Here is a 9,710-nt window from a genome sequence, read left to right as displayed (position 1 = left end):
ACCTCTGCAGAGTGTACAATCTAATCATGGTTAGTCGTGTCCCCGGTTATGGACAATTCTTGATTATCTATTACTTGGGTTATCACATGTATCTCACCATGTTTAATTAATACTGTTGGGTTGTTAATCATTTTAACTGGGATTGATTTGGGGTTCCTTCTCAATGATGTTTCAACCACCATGATAGTTAAATTAAAATCCATTCCTTTGTTGTAGGGAAAAATTGGCTTTTCGCAAAACTATAACCATAGAGCTTTCCACCAGCCATATATGCATATAGTGATAGTACTATTTTGTTCTTGCTCTACTGTGTTACTTTGCCAGCATATTCCATGTGCTGACCCGTTTTTGGGCTGCAACGTATTATGTTGCAGACTTTTCAGACGAGGAGTAAGGTTCGTTAGGTCATTGCCGTGCAGCTCAGCTATGCCATTGGAGTTGATGGACTCACCTTATCTTCCAAGCCTTCCGTTGTTATCATATTAGATGGACTTAAGCCATATTCTCGTAATAAGTTCTCTTTGGAGACATTCGATGTAATAAGTGTGTGATTGCTACTCTGTTATAAATCCTTCGAGTACTGTGTGTGTCAGCATTACCGATCCAGGGATCACACTGAAGCACGGAGACTTGACCATCTGAAGTCGGGTCGCTACAATGTACTCATGCAAGATGGCAAAGTTGTGGCTTATGCATCCCGCCAAGTGCGACAACTCGAAGGAAACTATCCCACGCATGATTTGGAATTGGTCGCGGTGGTGCATGCCTCGAAGATCTGGAGACACTATCTGATTGGAAAGAAGTGCCAGATATTTACCGAGCACAAGAGTCTCAAGTATATATTCACTCAGCCCGATTTGAACCTTCGACAACGAAGATGGCTCGAGTTGGTTAAGAACTACGACCTTGGAATAAAGTATCACCCGGGCAAAGCTAATGTAGTGGCTGATACACTGAGCCGCAAACCAGCCAACCTTAATGCTCTCATGGATTCATTGCCTCCTGATCTTTATAAATAAATCACTCAGCTCAATTTGGTGATCACCGATGTCCGTCTTGACAACATATTGGAAGTTACCCCTACCCTCGAAGAAGAAATCCGCAATGCTCAGGCAGATGACAAACTACTGAAAATATATGTCCAGAAGATGCACAAAGGGCATGCACCCTATTTCTCCGGGGATCAACAAGGTACGCTAAAGTTCCGAGGAAGGATTTGCGTACCCAACCACGACGGTCTGAGGAAGATACTAACAGAAGCACATGAAGCACCATACTCAATTCACTCCAGTGTTACCAATATGTATGAAGACCTTCGTTGGGTATTCTTGTGGGATGGAATGAAGAAAGGCATCGCATACTTTGTGGCCTATTGCGATATATGCAACAAGGTAAAGGCGGAACATCAAAAACCCACCGGACTCCTCCAACCTCTGCTAGTTTCCCAATGGAAATGGGATGATATCTACATGGATTTCATCACCGGATTACCAAGGTCTCACCGAGGAAATGACACGATATGGGTCATCATGGACACCTTAACAAAGGTGGCACATTTCCTTCCCATCCGGGCCACCTACCATGCAAATCAACTTGCAAAACTATATGTGTCACGAATTGTCAGTCTGCATGGAGTACCCAAGACTATCACTTCAGACAGGGGATCTCTCTTCACCTCCGCACTTTGGTCCTGACTACATCAATCCTTGGGGACGGCTCTAAAATATAGCATGAATTATCATCCCTAGAGAGGTGGACAGACTGAGCGAGTAAATCAAATACTGGAAGATATGCTCTGGGCATGTGCATTGGCCCAAGGAACCAAGTGGGAAAACTGTCTGCCCTATGAAGCTCTATATGGCCGGAAATGCTTAAAGATGTGACCCTATGAAGCTCTATATGGCCGGAAATGCTGCACCCCGTTGAACTGGTCTCAAACCGGAGACAGCCGTATTTTCGGGACTGATTTAATGCTCGAAGCGGAGAAGCAAGTCAAGGAAATCTGAGATAGACTGTAGCTGGCCAAATCACGACAGAAGAGCTACTATGATGCCAAACACCGTCAGGTCAGCTTCGAACCCGGAGAACACGTATATCTCCGAGTCACCCCTATGGAAAGAGTCAAGAGGTTTCAGACTCGCGGAAAATTGACACCCAGGTACATCGGTCCATTTCCCGTCATGGCCAGAGTCGGAACAGTTGCATATCAATTAGAATTGCCACCGGAACTGTCAGAAGTACACAATGTGTTTCATATCTCACAGCTAAGAAGATGCATCTCGCCACCGGAGAAAAGGACTGATATGGCAGAGATAGAATTGGTTAAAGATTTGACTTATGAGGAAATGCCAATTAGAATATTGGATCAGACAGAAAGGGTCACTCGCAGCAAAGAAATAAGGTTTTACAAGGTTCAGTGGTAGCATCACACCGAAGAGGAAGCAACCTGGGAAAGAGAGGAATTTTGAAGGACTGCATACCCAGAATTGTTTTCCCAAGCAACCGATATCGAGGACGAGATTCATCCTAAGTGGGGGAGGTTTGTGACAGCCTGGATTTTGCCTTCTCTCTTTTTCCGGACTTGCCTTCTCTCTGTTTTCGGACTTGGTTTTTGCCTGACATTAATTCGGATTTTGGAATCATTTCAAATGGACTTGTCAGTTGGGCGTACCCTTGACTTTCACCCAAGTGACCCATCTACTTCTCATTCAACATTATTTCTCTGATAAATCCCCAAAATAATCAAATGAATATTTTTCATAAAATAAAAATATTCATTTTCCTCTCTGAAACTCTATTCAGAAACTTGTGCTCCAAAGCAACCCCTATTTTTATTGCTCCCAAAAATCTGAGATAATTCTTGAATAATCTTTGGACCTTGGCACACCTTCCCATGCAAAAATATTGCATGACTTTTTGTAATATTTTTGCTATAGAAAATCATTTCTTTTCTGGCCCAAAATTCGAGTTTGTATAGCAAGTACATTTTTCCTTGATCTTTTGGCCCTGATCTTTCTTGAGCTTAACTACCCTCCTAAGAAAAGCTAAACCCCAGGAGATCAGCCCTAGTGGCCATCTAGAAGCTTGCTTAACTTGGCAACCAAGTTTCTGGTCAGAAACTCGCCAGCTTGGTTGAGTCAATTCTGGTCGGCCTGGGTATGAGCTTTGAACTTTCCTAGACTAAACATTGCATGGACTAGAGCATAGACAAGGTTTGACAACGTTTGGGTGTCGTCTTGACCATGCTAGTGTGGTGACCGTGTGAAGACACGGTGCCTGGCAGCAACTCGACGCGCTCTGGCTGTCCCCATCTCCTCTATTCAACGTGTGCTCGATCCAGCGCTCGCTGACGCCTGCCGCGCCGCACCTACAGCCCCAACCCATCACCCTTAACCTCTCCCTGGCGCTCGCCGATGCGGGAGACGCCGTGGCAAGCATGGGCATGTCACGACCAAAAGCCACCGTGTGTGCGTGACCTTGTCCTCTTCCCTCGTGCATCATGTGCTCGTCCCCGAGCGTGGGCAGCTCCAACAGTGACGCTGCACGCTTGCCCGCTTGCACTGGAGCGCTTCGTCGCCGTTCGCCAGCTTCCAGAGAGCTTCGGCGGTGACATGATACCGCCCCTCGCTCTGGCTATATATAGGGCCTCCCTCCTTGTTTCGTAGCCACGCACCACTCCTCACCACCTCCACGAACACGTAGAAGGGCCACAGGCCGGTCGGGCAGGCCTCTGGCCATCTATCCCGACCGGAGAACTCCGGCGACCTCCGCAGCTCGACCACCTCGCTCCGGTGCCTCTCGAGCTCGACCAACTACTCGGGTGTGGCATTGGAGGCCCCTTGGTGCAGCCTGGATGCCGCTGAGCCACCGAAGCCGCCTCTAGACGTTGTCTTCTTCCACTCCGGCGAATCCCGTCCGCCACCGCAGCCTGCGAGCTTGACCGTGAGCAGGTCCGGCCATCCCCCGGCAAGCCACGGGTACGGGCAGGTGCGCCGTGAACCCAGCTTCATTTCTATCCCTCTCATCTAGCCCCAAACCCCCTCCTCACCGGCGTGAGCTCCGGCGAAGCGCTGTCGCCCTCTGATATCGCTCCCCCTCTCTCTCTCCTAACGGGCGGGGCCTAGTGTCAGCCTCACCACTCGCGCCCGAAGCGGTACGAGTGGAGGTGTACTTTCCTTTTACACCTTCGACGCACCCCCCCAGGAATTTTTGTTTAATTCAAATTTAATCTAAAATTGACCCAAACTTTGACCAACCACCATTTCTATACCATAAGTCCAAATGGTTTGATTCTTTTTGCATGGTCTTTGTTTCAAAAAGCTCTAGCAGCACAACAAAAGGTGGATTTTTCCTTGCTGTCTAGAATTTCTGGTGATTTTCAGAATGGTTTTTGATATGTGTTTTGTTGTTTTAAATTATTTTTCAGAAGAAGAAGCTTGTCTTGAAGCAAACCAAGAGGGGTGTGATCCTCCTCTACACTAAGGCAAGTCACACCAGCATTTGGATGGCGTTTTTTCAATATCTATGATTTTCTACTTGAATATGTGTTTTAGTTGCATTTAAAATTTGATAAATGAATTTTGTTAATTGATAGTTACTTTACCATGCTTGATATGCTTGTTTTTTTACTGGTACATTGCATGAACTTGTCTCGTCAAGTATAATAAAAGTTTGCATTAGTTATATTGCTATGGTAGAAAATGATAGTTCTTTTATTAAGTGATACTAGGATAAGTGCCCGTGCGTTGCACCGGGCGATACAATTAATAGAACCTGCTCAGTGTGCCATTCCACAACACTTCACATATCCAATTTTGAGGAACATCAGAAATAAGGTAACCCTGAGTATCCTTTTCCTCGATGAAGTGTGAATGTGAAGAAATCTCCCTCACATCATTCATCAGGATGTACTGTAGCTCCGTACTTTCATCTCACATTTTCATCTGATCACAAAGTAGTGATGCACAGAATAGTTTTTCACTCTTTTGTTGTTGTTCAGAATAACACGATTTCTTTTTTTAATGTCATTTTTGCAATTTTTGAGAACATTATTTGAAAATTTTAAATCATTTTTTGATGACTAACATGTTTGATTTTGAAAAATATATTTCATTTGTAATTGTTTTTTACTCTATTTGGGCTTGCCCCAAACATAAGGACTTGGCCTACACAACACGCACGCTCTCAGAAAAAGAATACACCTTCTTTCTGGTGAGACCGGAACTACACTCACTGTCTCTCTTCCGGTTCCTATCTCACTATCCTAGTAAATGCCACCGCCGGCTGCCTTTCCCAACCGTCGACCGCCCACTCATGCGGCACTCTCCACCGGTGTAGATTCGGAATTTTCTTTTCTGTTAATCCCCAGCTACGCCTCGCCATGCCGCCTCGCCGTTTCAATCAACACCGCCCCTTCATGTTTCTGGTGTGGCGTCAACCTGGACAATGGCACGGCTTTCTCCGGTTGTTGTTCCTCGTTGCCGTCCATGAGGTCCTGCCTCTTTGGGTGATGCGGTGCTCTGCGCCTGCGCCCATGGCGGCCTAGTTGGTGCTCGGCTTAGTCGCGCACTACGGCCTATGATTTTTGACTGGTTAGTCCCCGCTTCCACTCAGCTCTCAATATAAAAAGCTACTCTTCTTATCAAACTATCTATGTCAAATTAACATAAAAATATAAGAAGAAGGCAGTACCACCAGGAGCACTATATGACATATAAAATTAATAGAACCTGCAGCAAAGAATAAGTGTAATATACAACACATACTACAGAATCAGGAGCGTCCTTTTCATGGTTACTACTTTCTTGCATCAATTTAAATTGCTACTTGCTGCAAGCTAGATTCACAAAGGAGTATTACTCTCTCAACAGTATTGTGCCGAGTTCAATTTATCACCAATGAAATAGTACTGGTGAGTTCTCAGAGTGTAGGGCTCAGGATTTAGATCGAAACAAAATGAGAATTGGGAACTAATTTATCAAACAACAACTTGGGGTAATTTCCTCAAATACTTCTGACTCATTCACTGGTTAGGGGTGACATGATCCACAACGCATGTCAAATACTATGTGCTCATGATAAAGTGAACTACCAAAAACTTCATAAAGCACCCGAGAAATAAATTAATAGTACAGACTACTTTTAAATTGGGACATGAGTAACATGTAAACGTTGTGCCTCCAAAAATTATATGTATCAAAGACTACATCGCTGTCAGGTATTGCATGTTCTGTCCACCAATATACAATATACTATTAGGCCTGTAGATCAACCATGAATGTATGCCAAAAATACATCTACTGAGGTTACATGCATGTCATAAGTAGTTAGATCTGAACTCACTTCTTTCCCTTAGGAAAAACATAAATTATATATTAAATCCAAAGGGATAAACTGTAAGAAGCAACTCTTGCAGAATTCTCGATTCGATAGAAAAAACAACATACAACAGTTGCTAATGTTACTGTCAGTCATACACATGAATGTATCTCTAATGCATAGCACTATAGTTCAGAACCTTTAATCTGTGTCCTAGAGGATATGTTGCTTGACATGGATCTGGGTCTCTCTAGTAAGAAACATTGCTATCTCATCAAGGTTAATTCGTGCCAATAAATACGTCCAAAGAGATGAACTATAGGTTGCCAAAGCAGCCAAAGTGAGTTGGGGAGGAAGAGAGGTTGCAGACATATTTGAAACCACAAACTGTAAGTCGCTAGAGAACCAAAAGTCATGATTTCAAGCCTGCTTGTCCACATACCTCAAGTGTAAAATTAGCCGACAAAGTTCCGGCAAACTGTGGAACACTGTCGGACGCTAGATTGTTTTCCATCGAAGTCTGATGAGGCGACATTGGGCAGTCTTTTGGACGTCGTCTTTTTTTCCAGTGGAGTAGGTGAAGGCGACATTGGGCGATCTTCCGGCAAACTCAGCGGGGGGTGAGATACTTGTAGTCTTGCAAATTTACTATGCAATTTAGCTCGATTTCCAGTCGATCCTTTCTTTTTATTGCATAAATTCTTTGTGGAATCCCGATGGAGGTATCCATGGCTCCGTATTGCAATGGGAGAAAAGAAATCACACACCCTATAAACCTAATAATCATGGCTCAAGGACCCTCCCTCATCGGTCCACGTCATCTATTTGAAGTTTTTTGAACACTGAACACGACAACCCGTAAGGGATAACATTTATCCTCCATCCGACGCTTGCCCATCACAATATCGCATCTTAGTTCTCGACATCAACATTTCAGATATATAGAAATCGTTCACCCATGACATGTGCACCTAAACACAACACCTAGGAGTTCAGCTACAAAGAAGCGGTTCAACAAATTTAGAAACAAAAAAAAACTCATCAGTTCAGTAATTGAATATACCTCGGACCGTGTAGGAAAACTATGATATTTTTGAGGAAAAATAACCAATGGTCTTCAATTAAACCACCAAAGAAAACAATCATATGCTTAGTAAAGATGAACATCCATATTCTAAGAATCATGACTAACCTATGAGGTGCATACGTTATAGGTGCGTGGGAGGATGATCCCGCGGCAGAAGATGGAATCAAATAGTAAAAAATTACAACTGTGTCAAGTGTCATACAAAATTAGTTCACGTTTTTACGAAAAACACTCGAATTAGTCTGAGAGACTAAATGCTTCTGGTTTTAACAAATGGGGGTAAATGACCATTTGTAAACATTTGATATCTTGAAATTGTGCGCACACTAAAAGAAGAAAAATATTACTTTTTTTTCAAGAAAACTACACTTCAATCTTTTTACATTTGGCTTAAGGCCACCGCAAGATTTGTTCCTTCAATTTTCTTTCTCTTTCCTTCCATATTACGGGACGATTTATTTCCTTATTATTCCCAAGACGCCTTCCTAATACCTAGAAAAGTCCAAGGCGTATATAAATTAGAAAGATTAGATCTAAGTGAGCAATGTGGGATTATTTAATAGGATTATCAACGTTCTATTATCAAATAGTGTGAGCTATGTGAGTCGGTCACGATATTTGTTTTTGTACATGAGGTTGAGAGTTCGAATCGCACAACAGGCACTAATTTTTTGCACCAGGCACCTTGCTGGGCCGGAACAGTTTGGCCCGTCCCGACAAAAGCACATGCGCATGGAAAATCATTAACAAAATTTTAGTCCACCTCGGATAATAAAAAATCTCCAAAAAACATAAATAATAATATGGGTGAACGGATTAAAAATTTGAAGAAACGCACCTTGTTTTATTAGTAGGTATAGATTTTCATATAAGTGACGAGTTAATAAAAATATTGCTTGACAATAAAAATGAACGAACCAGTGAAGTTTTGAGCCTAAGTATTGCAAGATAATTATGTTGATAAGTTTGATCCATATCCATGTGTTGTTTGCTTTGCATGTCGATTAGTTACTTGATTATGGCAAAGTATCATTGTTATTTATAAAAAGTTTTTGCCAAAATTAAACTTGATTAAGTTCAACTTGAATATGATGTTGATCACATCATGGTGCCACTGAATCGGGTTTTTATTCAGTGCGACCACATTTTCCTTTTGGGAAGGTCTTGATTTAGTCCTTTGTTGTGCCTCTCACCGATGCCTCCCGCAAGGGAAGGTTATGGGCGTGCATACCCTAGCCCAGTAAGCAGACATAACCTTGTGTGCTCGTTTTTGTTTTTATGGTACCTTGTCCCCGTTTGGGACCGTTTTTCCATGACGGTGGTCGTTGTTGTCTTTGGTAGGCACGGGTCCACCCAAGACGTAGCCCTGAGAGGGAGTTGGTCGAAGTGGCCGAGAGAGTGCCATGACAAAGGGAGGGTTTCGTCGGAACGCTTTGGTCCACCCAAATAGGAGTGCGAGGCCAGGTGTTCTGTAGTGTGGTTAAAGTGCGCTACCTCTGCAGAGTGTATTTAATCTATTGATAGCCGTGTCCTTGGTTATGGGCATACCTCGGAAGTAAGTCACACCATGGATCAACTTTTATAATTAATCTTGCAAACTAAATGAGTGTTGCGATGCTTCGTGTTTCATGAACTCTCGAGTTGTTCATGAGCGGTTGGTATTCAATTGTGACCCGGTATGGTCACCGCTTGGTTACGAGGTAACCGTCTGGTAAGCGAGTCTGTGAGACTCGGTGCGTGTATTTGCTTGTTGCATATTTAATAATTCTTTCATTGCATTCATTTGATTAATTGTCATGATATTGTCTGTCATCTTGCTCATGTTTGTTGTGAGCTTGCAAGTACATTCAATGTACTAACATGGCGTGTCATGCCAGCTTTTAGGCAAGTCGGTTCGCATCGGAGTGCATATCGCGTCTAGGCCATGTCCACATCGGTATCCCTGTGCTGTGGAGTTCCACTTCATCGTTCTTCCGCTGCCGCGTAGTTCGTGTGATCGACGCCCTCGTCATGTTCATTAAATAATGTACATACTGTTCAGCTGCACCGTGTGTGCCGATGGGCCTCGTATCTCGATGTAATATCAGACTTATGCAATCCACTAGCATCAATAAAGTGGTTGTTTCTCTACCATGTTGTTGTGTATTGCCAAAAAACTTGATCTCTGGGATGGCAATGCAAGGTAAACCGGTTGCTCTAAGCCGGGGTGCCACAACCAACTATACCATGCTCCATTAAAAGAAACTAGGTTAAAATAGCTTTGTACCGTAGACTTGAATTAAATAAGTTGACACCTACTAAAATC

This window comes from Triticum dicoccoides, chromosome 6A (genome assembly GCF_002162155.2).
Source record: "Triticum dicoccoides isolate Atlit2015 ecotype Zavitan chromosome 6A, WEW_v2.0, whole genome shotgun sequence".
NCBI lineage: Eukaryota > Viridiplantae > Streptophyta > Magnoliopsida > Poales > Poaceae > Triticum > Triticum dicoccoides.
The sequence above is the reverse complement of the archived record's forward strand: the minus strand, read 5'-3'. Positions refer to the sequence as shown.